Here is a 17,467-nt window from a genome sequence, read left to right as displayed (position 1 = left end):
GATAGGGTCCTGACACACTGTGAGACCCGACACACCCCAAAAGGGTCCTGACACACTGTGAGACCCCACACACTCTGGATAGGTTCCTGACACACTGTGAGACCCCAAACAACCCAGGCAGGGTCCTGACACACTGTGAGACCCCACACACCCCTGACAGGTTTATGACACAGTGTGAGACTCCACACACACCAGACAGGGTCCTGACACACTGTAAGACCCCACACACCCCTGACAGGGACGTGACGTATTGTGAGACGCCACACACTCCTGACAGCGTCCTGGCACACATTGCGATCCCACACACATCTCAGAGTGTTCTGACACACAGTGAGACCCCACACACCCACGACCAGATCCTGACACACTGTGAAACCCCACAAACCACTCACGGTGTCCTGACATGCATTAAGATCCCACACACACCTGAGAGGGTCCAGACACACCATGAAACCTAACACACCCCTGACAGCGACCTGACCCACTGTGGACGCCACGCACACCTGACAGGGTCCTGACACACATTGCGATCCCACACAACCCTAGCAGGGTCCTGACGCACTCTGAGACCCCACACACCCTGGATAGGGTCCTGACACACTACGAGACCGCACACACACCTGACAGGGTCCTGACACACATTGTGACCCCACACACGCCTGGCAGAGTCCTGACACAAATTGCGATCCCACACAACCCTAGCAGGGTCCTGACGCACTGTGAGACCCCACACACCCTGGATAGGGTCCTGACACACTACGAGACCGCACACACACCTCACAGGGTCCTGACACATATTGCAATCCCACATACCCCTGGCAGGGTCCTGACGCACTGTGAGACCCCACACACTCTGGATAGGTTCCTGACACACTGTGAGACCCCAAACAACCCAGGCAGGGTTCTGACACACTGTGAGACCCCACAGGCCCCTAACAGGGACCTGTCACACTGTGAGACCCCACAAACCACTGACAGGGTCCTGACACACTGTGAGGCCCCACACACCCCTGATAGGATCGTGACACACCACACGACACCACACACACATGAAAGGGTTCTGACACACTGTGAGACCCCACACACCCCTGGAATGGTCCTGACACACTGTGAGACTGCACACACCCCTGACAGGGCCCTGACACACTGTCAGACCCCACACACCTCTGACGGTGACCTGACACACTGTGAGACCCTACACACCCCTGACAGGGTGCTGACACACAGCGAGACCCTACACACCCCTGACAGGGCCCTGACACACTGTGAGACCCCACACACCCCTGACAGGGTCCGGACACACTGTGGGATCCCGCACACTCCTGACATGGTCCTGACACACTGTGAGACCCCAAAGGCCCCAAAAGGCTCCTGACACATTGTGAAACGGCACACACGCCTGACAGGGTTCAGAAACACTGTGGGACCCCACTCACCCCTGAGGGGTCCTGACACACTGTGAGACCCTACACTCCCCTGACAGGGCCCTGACGCATTGTCAGACACCACCACCTCTGACGAGGACCTGACACACTGTGAGACCCTACACACCCCTGACAGGGCCCTGACGCATTGTCAGACCCCACACACCTCTGACGAGGACCTGACACACTGTGAGACCCTACACACCCCTGACAGGGTGCTGACACACAGCGAGACCCTACACACCGCTGACATGGTCCTGACACACTGTGAGACCCCACAGACCCCAAATGTGTTCTGACACATTGTGAGATGGCACACATGCCTGACAGGGTTCAGAAACACTGTGGGACCCCACACACCCCTGACAGCGACCTGACCCACGGTGGACGCCACACACACCTGACAGGGTCCTGATACACATTGCGATCCCACACAATCCTGGCAGGGTCCTGACACACTGTGAGACCTCAAACAACCCTGACGGCGACCTGACACACATTGAGATCCCACACACACTTAGGAGGATCCTGACACACTGTGAGACCGCCCCCCCACCCCCGACAGGGTCCTCACACACTGTGAGACTCCACACACACCTGGCAGGGTCCAGACACAGTGTGAGACCCCACACACTATTGACACGGTCCTGACACACTGTGGACCCCGCAGACACCTGACAGGGACCTGACGCACTGTGAGACTCCACACACACCAGACAGGGTCCTGACACACTGTGAGACCCCACATACCCTAGATAGGTTCCTGACAGACTGTGAGAATAGACACACCCCTGAGAGGGTTCTGACACACTGTGAGACCCCACAGGCCCCAAAAGGGTCCTGACACATTGTGAGACAGCACACATGCCTGACAGGGTTGAGAAACACTGTGGGACCCCACACACCCCAGAGGGGTCCTGACACATTGTGGACGCCACACACACCTGACAGGGTCCTGACGCACTGTGAGACGCCACACATCCCTGACAGGGACATGACGCACTGTGAGACCCCACACATTCCTGGCACGGTCCTGACACACTGTGAGACCACACACACAACTGACAGACAGGTTCCTGACACACTGTGAGACCACACACACCCCTGACGGGGACCTGACACACTATGAGACCCTACACACCCCTGACAGGGTCCGGACACACTGTGAGACCCCACACACTCCTGTAATGGTCCTGACAAACTGTGAGACCCCACATACCCCGGACAGGGTCCTATAGAAAATAGACAAGAGACATTAGGTGTAGGAGTAGGCCATTCGACCCTTCGAGCCTGAACCACCATTCACTGTGATCATGGCTGATCATCCACAATCAGAATCCAGTTCCTGCCTTATCACGTAACCTTTGATTCCACTATCTTTAAGAGCTCTATCCATCTCTTTCTTGAAAGCATCCAGAGACTTTGCCTCCACAGCCTTCCAGTGCAGAGCGTTCAATATATCCGCCACTCTCTGGGTGAAAAAGTTTTTCCTCAACTCCGTTCTAAATGGCCTATCCCTTATTCTTAAACTGTGGCCTCTGGTTCTGGACTCACCCATCAGCAGGAACATGTTTCCTGCCTCCAGCATGTCCAATCCCTTAATAATCTTATATGTTTCAATAAGATCCCCTCTCAGGCTTCTAAATTCCAGAGTATACAGGCCCAGTCGCTCCAATCTTTCGACATATGACAGTCCCGCCATCCCGGGAATTAACCTTGTGAACCTACGCTGCACTCCCTCAATAGCAAGAATGTCCTTCCTCAAATTTGGAGACCAAAACTGCACACAGTACTCCAGGTGTGGTCTCACCAGGGCCCTGTACAACTGCAGAAGGACTTCTTTGCTCTAATACTCAATTCCCCTTGTTATGAAGGCCAGCATGCCATTAGCTTGCTTCGCTGCCTGCTGTACTTGCATGCTTACTTTCACACTGATGACACTCTGTGAGACCCCACACACCCCTTACAGGACCCTGATACACTGTGAGACCCCACACACCCCTGACAGGACCCTGACACACTGTGAGACCCCACACACCCCTGACAGGGTCCTGACACACTGTGAGACCCCACACACCCCTGACAGGGTCCTGACACACTGTGAGACCCCACACACCCCTGACATAGTCCTGACATACTGTGAGACCCCACACACCCCTAAGAGGACCCTGACACACTGTGAGACCCCACACACCCCTGACAGAGTCCTGACACAGTGTGAGACCCCACACACCCCTGACAGGGACCTGACACACTATGAGACCCCACACACCACTGACAGGATCGTGACACACTGTGAGACCGCACACACCACTGACAGGACCCTGACACACAGTGAGACCCCACACACCCCTGACAGGGACCTGACACACTGTGAGACCCCACACACCCCTAAGAGGATCCTGACACACGGTGAGACCGCACACACCCCTGACAGAGTCCTGACACAGTGTGAGACCCCACACACCCCTGACAGGGACCTGACACAGTGTGAGACCCCACACACCCCTAAGAGGATCCTGACACACGGTGAGACCCCACACACCCCTAAGAGGGTCCTGACACACTGTGAGACCCCACACACCCCTGACATACTGTGAGACCCCACACACCCCTGACAGGGACCTGACACATTGTGAGACGCCGCACACACCTGACAGAGTCGGGACACACTGTGAGACCCCACACACCCTGGATAGGGTCCTGACACACTGTGAGACCGCACACACCCCTCACAGGTTCCTGACACACTGTGAGACCCCACACACCCGACAGGGACCTGACACACTGTGAGACACCACACACCCCTGGCAGCGACCTGACGCACTATGAAACGCCACACACCCCTGACAGGGTCCAGACACACATTGCGATCCCACATACATCTGAGAGGGTTCTGACACACTGTGAGACACCCCGCAACAGCGTCCTGACCCACTGTGAGACCACCCACACCCACAACCAGATCCTGACACACTGTGAAACCCCACGAACCACGCACAGTATCCAGACACACAGTGAAACCCCACACAACCCTGCCAGGGGCCTGTCACAGTGTGAGACCCCACACACCACTGACAGGGCCCTGACACCCTGTGAGACCCCACACACTCCTGGCAGGGACCTGGCAAACTGTGAGACACCACACACCCCTGACAAATTCCTGACACACTACGAGACCCCACACACCCCTGACAGCAACCTGACACATTGTGAGATGCCACACACACGTGAGAGGGTCCTGACACAGATTGAGATCCCACACACATCTGAGAGGCTCCTGACAAACTGTGAGACCACCCCTGACAGTTATCTGACACACTGTGAGACCCCACACACCCCTGACAGGGTCCTGACACACTGTGAGACCCCACACACCCCTGACAGGGTCCTGACAAACTGTGAGACCCCAGACACTATTGACACAGTCCAGACACACTGTGAGACCCCACACACACCTGACAGGGTGCTGACACACAGTGCGATCCCACACACATCTGAGAGGGTTCTGGCACACTGTGAGACCCCACAAACCACTCACAGTGTTCTGACACACTGTGAAACACCACACAACCCTGGCAGGGTCCTGACACACTGTGAGACCCCACACACCTCTGACAAGGACCTGACACACTGTGAGACACTGCACACACCCCTGGCAGGGTCCTGACACACTGTGCGACCCCACACACCCCTGACAGGATCCTGACACACTGTGAGACCCCACACACCCCTGGCAGGGTCCTGACACACTGTGCGACCCCACACACCCCTGACAGGATCCTGACACACTGTGAGACCCCACACACCCCTGGCAGGGTCCTGACACACTGTGAGACCCCACACACCCCTGACAGGATCCTGACACACTGTGAGACCCCACACACCCCTGGCAGGGTCCTGACACACTGTGAGACCCCACACACCCCTGACAGGGTCCTGACATACTGTGAAACCCCACACACCCCTGGCACTGTCCAGTCAAACTGTAAGACCCCACACCCCCATGACAGCGTCCTGTCACACTGTGAGACTGCACACACCCCTGACAGGCTCAGGAAATGCTGTGAGATGCCACACACGCCTGAGAGGGCCCTGACACACTGTGAGACCTCACACAACCCGACAGGGCCCTGACACACTGTGAGACCTCACACAACCCGACAGGGTCCTGACACAGTGTGAGACCCCACACACTCTGACAGGGACCTGACACATTGTGAGACGCCACACACCCCTGACAGGGTCCTGACACACATTGATATCCCACACACTATTCACACGGTCCTGACACTCTGTGAGACCCCACACACACCTGAAAAGGTCCTGACACACTGTGAGACCCCACACACCCCTGGCAGGGTCCTGACACACTGTGAGACCCCACACACCCCTGACAGGGTCCTGACATACTGTGAAACCCCACACACCCCTGGCACTGTCCAGTCAAACTGTAAGACCCCACACCCCCATGACAGCGTCCTGTCACACTGTGAGACTGCACACACCCCTGAAAGGCTCAGGAAATGCTGTGAGATGCCACACACGCCTGAGAGGGCCCTGACACACTGTGAGACCTCACACAACCCGACAGGGCCCTGACACACTGTGAGACCTCACACAACCCGACAGGGTCCTGACACAGTGTGAGACCCCACACACCCCTAACAGGGTCCTAACACTCTGTGAGACCCCACACACTATTGACACGTTCCTGACACACTGTGAGACCACACACACCCCTGACAGGGACCTGACGCACTGTGAGACTCCACACTCACCTCTCAGGGTCCTGACAGACTGTGAGACCACACACACCCTGGATAGCGTCCTGACAGACTGTGAGATGCCACACACCCCTGACAGGGTCCTGACACACATTGCGATCCCACACACATCTGAGAGGGTTCTGACACAGTATGAGACCCCACAAACCACTCACAGTGTCCTGACACACTGTGAAACCCCACATAACCCTGACAGGGTCCTGGAACACTGTGAGTCCTAACACACCCCCGAGAGGGTGATGACACACTGTGAGACCCCAGACACCCCTAACAAGATCCTGATGCACTGTGAGACGCCACACGCATGACAGGGTCCGGACACACATTGAGATCCCACACACATCTGAGACAGTCATGATACACTGTGAGACCGCCCCACCCTCCCCGACAGTGTCCAGGCAAACTGTGAGACCTCACACATCCCTGGCAGGGTCCAGACACACTGTGAGACCTCACACAACCTAGGTAGGGTCCTGACACACTGTAAGACCGCATACACCCCTGAGAGGGTCCTGACACACGGTGCGATCCCACACACCCCTGACAGGGTTCAGAAGCACTGTGAGACCCCACACACCCCAAAAGGATCCTGACACACTGTGAGATTCCCCCCCACCCCCAGAAAAGGGTCCCAACACACTGTGAGACCCCCAAACAAATCACTGGGTCCTGACACACAGTGAAACCCCACAAACCCGTGACAGCGTCCTGACAGACTGTGAGAACCCACACACCCCTGGTATGGTTCAAACACGCTGTGAGACCCCACACACAACTGACAGACAGTGTCCTGTTACACTGTGAGACCCCACACACTCCTGACAGGGACCTGACACACTGTGAGACCCCACACACACCTGAAAGGGCTCCTGACGCACTGTGAGACCCGACACACCCCAAAATGGTCCTGACACACTGTGAGATCCAACACACCCCTGACAGTGACCTGACGCACTGTGAGACGCCACACAGCCCTGACAGGGTCCTGACACACATTGCGATCCCATACACACCTGAGAGGGTTCTGACTCACTGTTAGATCCCCCACAACAGCATCCTGACACACTGTGAGACCCCCCACAACCACCACAAGATCCTGACACACTGTGAAACCGCACAAACCACTCACAGTGCCCTGACACACAGTGAAACCCCACACACCCCTGACAGGGACCTGACACACTGTGAGACCCCACACACCCGTGACAGGGTTCAGAAACACTGTGAGACCCCACACACCCCAGAGGGGTCCTGACACACTGTGAGACCACACACCCCTGACAAGGGCCTGACACACTGCGAGACCCCACACAACCCTGGCAGGGTCCTGACACACTGTGAGACCCCACACACCCCTGACAGGGTCCTGACACACTGTGAGACCCCACACACCCCTGACAGGGACCTGACACACTGTGAGACCCCACACAACCCTGGCAGGGTCCTGACACACTCTGAGACCCCCCACCCCCGGAAAAGGGTCCTGACACACTGTGAAACCCCGCAAACCAGTAACAGGGTCCTGACACACTGCAAAACCCCAGAAACCCGTGACAGCGTCCTGACAGACTGTGAGACCCCACACACCCCTGACAGGGTCCTGACACACTGTGAGACCGCACACACCCCTGATAGTGTCCCGACGCACGGTGAAACACTGACACATTGTGGGTCCTGACACACTATGATCCCTCAAACAACCCTGAGAGGGTCCTGACACACTCTGAGACCCCACACACCCCTGACAGGCTCTTGATACACTGTGCAACCCCACACACCCCTAACAGTGTCCTGACACACTGTAAGACCCCACACACCCCTGAGAGGGACCTGACACACTGTGAGACCCCACAGGCCCCAAAAGGTTCCTGACACACTGTGAGACCCCAATTAATGCAATAGCTTTGAGCTAACTCTTGTGTATTTAAATACCGAGTTCTGAGTTGAGGCATCTAACAGTTTGTTCACTGTCTGTTCCCATGGAAGATGTTCAACAGAAACACAAGGAGACTCTGCGGGCACAAACTGAAACCCTGAGAGTGAACACGATCCTGATGAGGGAGAAGGTGAAGGTTTTCCAGCTGGTTGATCGATACGCTGAGCTCACAGTCATTTCTACTGTCCGAGATCGGAGACTGGTGGAACATGAGCTGCTGGCAAGAGGCAGAGACCACGAGGAGTGGAGAGAGGAACATCTCCGCAGAGAGCTGGAAAAAATCCGCACTGATCAGCTGTTCCAGAGCAGCTTTTCCTGGAGTAAATCCAAATCTGGGAGTTCGGCAACAGTGGCCGGAGTCCCGGGGATCGGGAAAACAACAATGGTACAAAAGATTGTTTATGACTGGGTCACAGGGAAAATATTCCAACAATTCCAGTTTGTCTTCAGTTTCAAATTCCGGGATTTAAACTCCATTAACTGGAGAATAAACCTGAAGGAACTGATTCTGGATCAGTATCCTTACTTTGGGAATATCCTGACAGAGGTCTGGAAGAACCCAGAGGGATTGCTGTTTATATTCGATGGTTTGGATGAATTCAAACACAGAATCGATTTTGCTGACAGTCGGAGAGATACAGAACCCAAGCACCAGTGCCCAGATCCCGAGTGGTGGTGTGAAGTGTCTGACATTGTGTACAGTTTAATCCAGCACAAGCTGCTCCAGGGTGTTCAGTGCTGGTGACCACTCGCCCCACTGCGTTACATTTACTGGAAAAGGCAGAGATCAGTGTTCGGGCTGAAATCCTGGGATTTGATAGTGAGGAACGGAAGGAATATTTCATCAGGCATTTTGAAGATCAGACGGTGGCAGCAGCTGTTTTCAAACACGTGAAGGAGAACGAGATCCTGTACACCATGAGCTACAACCCCTCCTACTGCTGGATCCTCGCTCTAGGCACTGGGCCCCTTCTTCACACAAAGAGTCAGGGACCCACAGCGAGTTCCCAAGACCATCACCAACTGTATTCCTACTATATTTACAACATCCTGAAAAACCACGGCCGTGAGATTAAGAACCCCCGTGATGTGTTACTCAGGGTCGGTCAGATGGCCTTCAGAGGAGTGTACGATAAGAAGATTGTGTTCACAGATGGAGATTTGATCAACTACAATCTGCAGCCTTCCCAGTTCCTGTCCGGGTTCCTGATGGAGCTGTTGGAGAGAGAGGATTCAGTCCGGAGCGTGGTGTACACATTCCCACACCTCACCATCCAAGAGTTTGTAGCTGCAGTCGCACAATTCCTGACTGTACATCCCGGGAATATTGTGAAATTCCTCACTGAAGCCCACAGCACGACAGATGGGCGATTTGAGGTATTTCTCCGTTTTGTTGCTGGTCTCTCAAACCCAATGACAGCTCGGGGCCTGGAGGAGTTTCTGGGTCCATTTCCTCATCAACAACCTGCCGGGTGATTGACTGGGTGAAGAAGGAGGTTAAACGCCAGAGTGGAAACACGGGGAGTGAAGCTGGTAAAAGGAGCCTCCTGAACACATTGCACTACCTGTTTGAGTCTCAGAATCGTGGACTGGCTCAGGCCGCACTGGAAACACTTTCATTTCGTGGAATGACACTGACCCCGATTGACTGCGCGGTCCTGTCTCATGTCATCGGACTCTGTGATACAATAAAACAGCTCGACCTGGAGAACTGCCACATTCAGTGTGAAGGAATCCAGCGGCTGGGACCCGGGCTGCACAAGTGCCGGGAGTTGGGGTAACTTGATTTATCTCTCACTCTGAACTGTGAAACTGTCCCATTGTGTTGTTTCGATGTAAAGGGATTTTGGTAAAAGTGTGATAAATACGATTGTGAAGAATTGTGACAAATGCCATCACCCTTCGTCCTGTGGGATCTCTGTTCCCCATCCCCGTTCCTCCTTCACCCCTGCCCCTCCGACCCTCTCACATCAGTAACACTTTTCTAGCCATCGGGGAATGAGACAGATATGTGGAGTTTACAGGGTCACACCGACAGACTAAATTACTGACATTTGGTGAATACCCTGGAGCTGGGCAGTGAGGGACATTGACAGTGATGGGAACTCCGATCAGTGATTTACTGAAGGGTTTAATGTTTCCTGAAATATCCGAGTGAGAGAAATTCCCTCAGACCCTCGGGTTGAATCACTTTGTTGATCAATTTGTCTGTTTGTGTTTAGACTGAATGATAATAAACTGGGAGATTCAGGAGTGAAACTGGTGTCTGCGGCTCTGAGGAACCCGGAGTGTAAAATACAGACACTGCGGTAAGTACCAGACTGTGGGAGATTGTGTTTACAGTCACTGGGTGTCTGACACTGAACATTAATGTGATCAGTAATTGTGTTACTGATAAACACTGGGGATTTGTACCGTCTCCTGTCTCTCTGTGTCCTTCACCCTCACTCTCTCTCATCTCCAGGCTGATCAATGTTGGTCTCACAGATTCTGGTGCCGAGGATCTCGTCTCCGCTCTCAGTACAAACCCATCACTGACGGAGCTGAACATGAGTGGTAATGACCTGGGAGATTCAGGAGTGAAACTGGTGTCTGCGGCTCTGAGGAACCCGGAGTGTAAAATACAGAAACTGTGGTAAGTACCAGACTGTGGGAGATTGTGTTTTCGGTCACTGGGTGTCTGACACTGAACATTAATGTGATCAGTAATTGTGTTACTGATAAACACTGGGGATTTGTACCGTCTCCTGTCTCTCTGTGTCCTTCACCCTCACTCTCTCTCATCTCCAGGCTGAACCGTGTCCGTCTCACAGATTCTGGTGCCGAGGATCTCGTCTCCGCTCTCAGTACAAACCCATCACTGACGGTGCTGAACCTGGGATTAAACTCACTGACAGACCGATCTGTCCCCGCTCTCCGCCGCCTCATACTGACCCACCCGAGTCTGGAGTGGATCCTGTGAGTGTTTGTGTTAATGTTCAATGTGATAAAATATCAGCGGATCCGCGGGTTTTCTGGTGATATTTGTCTGTGAGTGCTGTCCCCTGTTACTGACACTGTTGTGTGATCTGTTTATTTCATCTTTATTCTCCCATCTGTTTCAGGCTGTGGGACAATCGGTTCAGTGAGACCGGGGAGAAGGAACTGAGATCTCTGCAGGAACCCAGACCCGGACTGTCAGTGACCGTGTGAACATCTGAATGTGTGAACATCCCCGCCCGCGGGATGCCGACAGTTTGGCCGATTCCCCGCCCTCCCCTTTAACCCCCGCCCCCCTCCCCCCCACCTTCCCCTTACCTTTAATGTCCGCGCGCCAGGTTTAATTCCCAAACCGTTCTAACGGAGCCAGTTCCGTGCTCGCGCTTTGCGTCGATCTTTGCGGCGCTGCTTCCGCCGGATGTGCGGGTTTGAGACCCCCCCCCACGTGAGACCGGGTAATTACACAGACGGGAAGATCCCGGGGGCCGAGGCTCAGTCTGGGACACCGGTGTCCCGGGGTGGGATTATCCCGGGAGAGAATCCTTTTGCTCCCTTTGCCGAGGACGGTGCATTCGGCAGTCTGGCTGATATAATGATATTAAATTGACAAATACCTCGGAAGTGACCCTGGATCTGCAGCGATCCCGGACACAGCCCTGAAGTGTGATTTAATAATCATCGGTTCCCCGATGCGGAGTGACGGTGAGAAACGGGACTGATTATTCAACCGGTCACTCGTTGTCACCGGTCAGTTAGTTCTGTGTGACTGTGAGTGAGTCGGGAGCAGCTTATTTATTCTCGCACGTCAGCAGCTCACACATTTAACTTCATGCTCCGTCAGACCATCCCTCTGCACATGTATCCTCCTTATCACTCGTTCCGCCTCACCTTTCTCTACTTCACACTTCGCATTCCGGAACCGTGTAGTCCCCACCTGTCCTTTATACTTCATCTCGCTATCCTCTCTCACATTCTGGATCCCTGCCCCCTGCAGATTTAGTTTAAACCCCCCCAAGCAGCCCTAGCAAACTTTCCTGCAAGAATGTTAGTACCCCTCCAGTTCAGGTGTAAACCGTCCTGTCGGAACAGATCCCACCTTCCCTGGAACAAAGCCCAATTATCTAAAACCCTGAAGCCCTCCCTCCTGCACGATCCTCTCAGCCACTATTGATCTGTATAATCCTTCTGTCCCTCGCCTCACTCACACGTGCCCCACCTCCCCCTCGTACCCCATCCCTTATTTATTATTTATTATCATTATTATTTTTCCCCATTTTTTTCTCTCCCTTTATTCTCCCTCTGTGCCTCTCACTATAGTGGGTTTCACTTCCCCCTTTCTTTCTCCCTAGGCCTCCTGTCGCATGACCCTCCCCCTTCTCCATCTCTGTATACCTTTTGCCAATTAACTGTCCAGCTCTTGGCCCCATCCCTCCCCCTCCTGTCGTCTCCTGTCATTTCAGATCTCTGACTATCTCTTCTTTAAATTAGTCCTGATGAAGGGTCTCGGCCCGAAACGTCGACTGTACCTCTTCCTAGAGATGCTGCCTGGCCTGCTGTGTTCACCAGCATTTTTGTGTGTGTTCCTTGGTTAATGTGGCCGCCAGGGATGGAGTGAGACACTGACTTACAATGGCCACTGTCGCACACAGAATCTGTGGCGAAGGAACATGCGGTGCCCGTGGATACAATCCCGGGATCGAGTGTGTTATTGATTGTAATAACAGTATTTTAATTTGTGTTTTATATCGTCTTGGGTATTGCATGTATGTTTTAATTCTAATAATTTTGTCATTGAATAAACTAATGTATATATCTCAGATATTCACACATACACATATACATGTGGGTTTTGGGGAGAGGGGTGAGGGGTTTGGGAGGAAGAGGAGTGATGGGACGAGGAGTGGACTGATGAGACGGTGACCGTGGCGAAGTCACTGACTCAATAGGGGACGAAAAGGGGCAAAAGTTCCTGTCACAAACTGGTGGTTTGAGACGGGGTGAAGAGGAGTGAAACGACAGGAAGAGAGCGGGAGTGGTGTGACCAGGAAGGAGGGAAACTGATGGGACGGGGAGGGAGGGAAACTGATGGGACGGGAAGAGAGGGGAAGTTACAGGACTAGGAGAGAGGGGTCTGATAGGACAGGGTGGGCAGGAACAGGATGGGGAGTGTCTAGGGAGTGACTTACTCAATAGAGCAGGAAGGGTGGGTGGTTACGATCCTTCGCAAATAAGACGAGTTGCAAGAAGAGGGGGGTGCGGACAGGGGAAAGGGGGAGCGAGGGGTCGGGACGCGGTCAGGGCTGATGGACGGAGAGTTGAGTGTCGTAACGGAGGGAGAAGGGAGATACTCACTCAACGACGGAGGGAAGGGAAATTTCCCATCGGAAAATGTTCACCACCCAGGATGTGGTGGATGGCAGGAGAAAGGACAAGGAGACAGAGAGGGGAGGGTGTCAGGAGTGACGGGGTGAGTAGTGGAGAGACTCACTGGGTAACAGAGAGAGAAGGGGCGATGAGGAGAGGCGAAAATTGGCATCGCAAAATGGCAGCCGACCATCATAAAGTGCACAACATCGAGGTGGTGGGGAGAGGAAAGCGACGGGAGGGAGAGGAGGGGTTTGTTAGTGATGGGATGGGAAAGGGGTTGACAAGATGGTGAGTGTGAGGGAGTGACACACTTCGTGGTGGAGGAAGTGGGAGGGAGGGTCACACCCAGTCACTGAGTGTCTGTCTGCAGAAGGTTAAATGGAGAGTTGGGAGAGCTGGGGGCGGGGGGGAGGAGAGGAGGGATGAGGAGTTGAGATTGAATAAACAGGGAGGGAAGCGAGTGGGAGATGAGGACAAGGGTGTGACTATTTCTACGATGCTGGGAGAGCAGTTATCAATAGCAGCCATCACAAAATGGCCACCAGCCAGGGTGAGATGGCGGTGATGGAGGGGACAGAGAGCGGAGTGTTTCAGGAGTGACCGGATGGCGAGGGTGGGACAGAGCGACTTGTAACAAGGGAGCTTGAACTGGGGGGTACCCACGGGGAGGAATGTGACCACAGGAATATTACCCACCAACCCCCCCCCCCCAACTCCGTCTCCAAAATCCGGCCTTGATTTTTCTCTCAGGCCGCTCGGCCCGAATCCTTTGGGCTGTCCCGTGGAGCGGGGAACGTGTCGTCACCGCGGCCCGTCAGAGGCTGGGGTGGGCGCCGGTTTGCTGGAGAAGATGGAGGCGAGGTCCGGCGGTGCGGGCTGGTTAGCGTGGATCACCATCATTCTCTGTGGGTGGGGGAGAGGGAGGGATCAGATTGAGGAGGGGAGGGGAGAAAGAGAAGGTGAGGAGAGGAGACGGGATCCACTACCCACTCCTTCAGCCTCTCTCTCCCTCCATCCCTCTCTCCAGCCCCTCATTCCCTCCATCTCTTCCCCCCACCTCTCTCTCTCCCCAGCCTATCCTCCTCTCCCCACCCCTTTCATTCCCTTTCTGCCCCCATCTCTCTCTCTTGCTCCCTCCCATCTCTCCCCACCCTCTTTCCATCTCCCCCCATCTCTCCCACTCACGTCCCATCCCCCGCCGCCCACCCCCCCCCAGGTGCACAGGAAGATCCCACTCACCACCGGAGGCCGTGCGGCGCAGCACTAGAGGTTCCTGCAGTTGACGATGGCCGTGAGGACGGACATCACCAGGGAGACCAGGCAGTTCACCAGCAAAATCACCGTCACCCCGCTCACAGACCTCTGCCAGAGGGAGAGAGGGAGACATGGGGTGAGAGAGGGAGAGAGAAGGGCTCGGGCCGGGGAAGACAGACAAAAGAGGGGGAGAGAGAGACAGGAGAGGGGGATGGGGGTAGGGTCGGGAGCGGGAGTGTGGAGTAGGCGGAGGTGGGAGACCCAGACTGGGGGGCGATGAGTGAGGAAGAGAGGGGGTGGGTGGGAGAGAGATGGGGAGAAAGAGGAGAGGCGGCAGGGAATAGTTGATAGCGGGAGAGTCAGACGGGGGGAGAGGGAGCGGTGGGAGACAGAGGGTAGAGGGGGGAGGGAAACGTGAGAGGCAGGAGATAGAGGTAGGACAGGGAGGGAGAGAAAGGTGGAGAACGGGGGGGAGACGGAGAGGGGTGAGGGACAGAGAGGGGTGAACGGGGTAAAAGAGGGAGAGGGGTGGGAAATCGAGAAGAGTGATGGACAGAGAGGGGTGAACGAGGCAGAGGGGAGAGAGGGGGTGAGAGACGGAAAGGGGGGTGAAAGACAAAGCTGAGCAGAGAGGAGAGATAGAGTGTGGGAGAGTTGAGAGTGTGAGAGAGAAGAGGGGTAGTTCCGAGGGAGGGGTGAGAGGGGAAGAGATAGTGAGGGGGGGAGTGAAGAGGGAGAGATGGCCGGTAAGAAGGAGGAGGGGAAGAGTTGTTTGGGTATGGGGGTAAAGTCGGGGAAGAGGGAACGAGCGCGTTGGGTGGGGAGAGAGGGGGAGTGTGGGAGAGGGAGATGTGTTTACCAGTGTTGGGGGGAGTGAAGAGAAATCTCTGTTAACTCTTGTCTCAGGAATGTAGCTTTCTCCTCACAAACACACCAGGTTTTGGGTGACGATTCCCTGAAAGTGGGGTGACGGGGAGACGGGGCGGTGAAGGCGGCGTTCGGCATCCCCGCCATCGTCGGACCGGACACCGGGAACAGGAGACCGGAGATCCTGGGGATTTACGGGGATGTCGCCGGGACTGGAGGGTCTGAGTTACGGAAAGAGGTCGGGCGGGTTGGGAATTTATTCCCGGGAGTGTCGGGGTGACCTGACAGGGGTGTGTAAAACCACTAGGGGTACAGACAGGGTGAATGAACACAGACTTTTTCCCCAGGGTCGGGGAATCGAGAACCAGAGGGCGCAGGTTTCAGAGATTTAATAGGGGACCCCGAGGGGAAACTGTTTCACCCAGAGGGTGGCCCGTCTGTGGAAGGAGCTGCCGGGGAAGGGGACGCTACAACCGAGGGGAGGGAGGGTTCTGAGGGAGCTTGGCGTGGAGGGAGGGAGCGCTACCGGGAGGGAGGAAAGCGTCGCGGGAGAGGGGAAGGCCGAGTGGAGATCTCCGGGGGTTGACGGGGGGATTGAGGGCTGGTTCGCCAGTGTGTTGGGTGTGCGGGGGTGTCGGGGTGCGGAACACTCACCATCCGGCACCCGGTGTAGCAGTACCCGATGCAGGGGAAGACCCGGACGGTCAGCGAGTACAGGATGACGGCGGGAGGGCAGGCGAGAGCGCAGATCACATTCGCGACCAGGCAGGCGATGGTCTGTCGCAGAGAGAGAGAGAGAGAGAGAGAGAGAGAGAGAGAGGGAGTGTGGGGGGGCGGACAGAGAGAGAGATAGACTGAGAACGACAGAGAGAAGGGGGTGGGGAGGGACAGTGATGGGACAGAGAGAGATAACGGACGGGGGGGTGGGGATGGACGGAGAGAGAGACAGACTGGAAAGGAGGAGAGCGGCGAGAGGAAGGCAGGAAAACGAAAGGAAGAGCGGATGGGAACAAGGGAGAGAGAGAGAGAGAGATAGAGAAATTGGAAGGGAGAGGGGGAGAAAGGTGAAAATGGAGAGGAATGAGAGAGTGTGAATGAAGGGAGGAGGGACAGAGAGGGATAAAGCCTGAGAGGGGGGAGAGAGAGGTGGAGGGATGAGAGAGGGGAGGGAGGGGGGATGGGATGAGAGGGGGATGCGATAAGGGGGGAGGGAGAGGGGGATGGGATGAGAGGGGAATGGGATGAGAGAGGGAGGGAGAGAGGGGATGAGAGGGGGATGGAATAAGGGGGGACCCGGAGACCGGGAACCGTAAACCGTAAACGGTGGGGAGTGTCGAGGGACAGGGGGGACTCGAGGAGAGAGGGAAAGAGATCAGGAGGGAGGGGAGGGGGGACATGGCCGGGGAAGAGAGAGGAGGGAGAGGGAGGGGAGACGGAGAGAGGGAGGGGAGAGTTGGGGGTTGAAGTGCGGGGTCGGGGAGAGAGGGACAGAGATCAGGAGGGAGGGGATGGGGGACATGGCCGGGGAAGAGAGAGGAGGGAAAGGGAGGGGAGACGGAGAGAGGGAGGGGAGAGTTGGGGGTTGAAGTGCGGGGTCGGGGTCGGGGAGAGAGGGACAGAGATCAGGAGGGAGGGGAGGGGGTGGGGGGACATGGCCGGGGAAGGGAGAGGGAGGGGAGACGGAGAGAGGGAGGGGAGAGTTGGGGGTTGAAGTGCGGGGTCAGGGTCGGGGAGAGAGGGACAGAGATCAGGAGGGAGGGGGTGGGGGGACATGGCCGGGGAAGAGAGAGAGAGAGAGAGTGTGTGTGAGTGGGGGGGGGGGCGGACAGAGAGAGAGATAGACTGAGAACGAC

The 17,467-nt window shown here is 55.6% G+C and overlaps 1 long non-coding RNA gene and 1 pseudogene across 1 annotated transcript; one reads left to right on the top strand and one right to left on the bottom strand.

Moving 5' to 3' along the window:
• LOC140208211 (NACHT, LRR and PYD domains-containing protein 3-like) overlaps nucleotides 1–12,945 on the top strand; it is a 169,444-nt pseudogene extending 156,499 nt beyond the window's left edge.
• LOC140208218 (uncharacterized) lies at nucleotides 12,808–16,387 on the bottom strand. Its single transcript, XR_011888697.1, has 3 exons — nucleotides 16,269–16,387; nucleotides 14,733–14,855; nucleotides 12,808–14,396 (listed from the first exon to the last, which is right to left on the bottom strand). It is a non-coding gene; the product is annotated as an uncharacterized lncRNA (long non-coding RNA).
• Nucleotides 16,388–17,467: the final 1,080 nt, after the last annotated feature.

Source organism: Mobula birostris, chromosome 13, assembly GCF_030028105.1.
Source record: "Mobula birostris isolate sMobBir1 chromosome 13, sMobBir1.hap1, whole genome shotgun sequence".
Lineage (NCBI taxonomy): Eukaryota > Metazoa > Chordata > Chondrichthyes > Myliobatiformes > Myliobatidae > Mobula > Mobula birostris.
The sequence above is the reverse complement of the archived record's forward strand: the minus strand, read 5'-3'. Positions and strand labels throughout refer to the sequence as shown.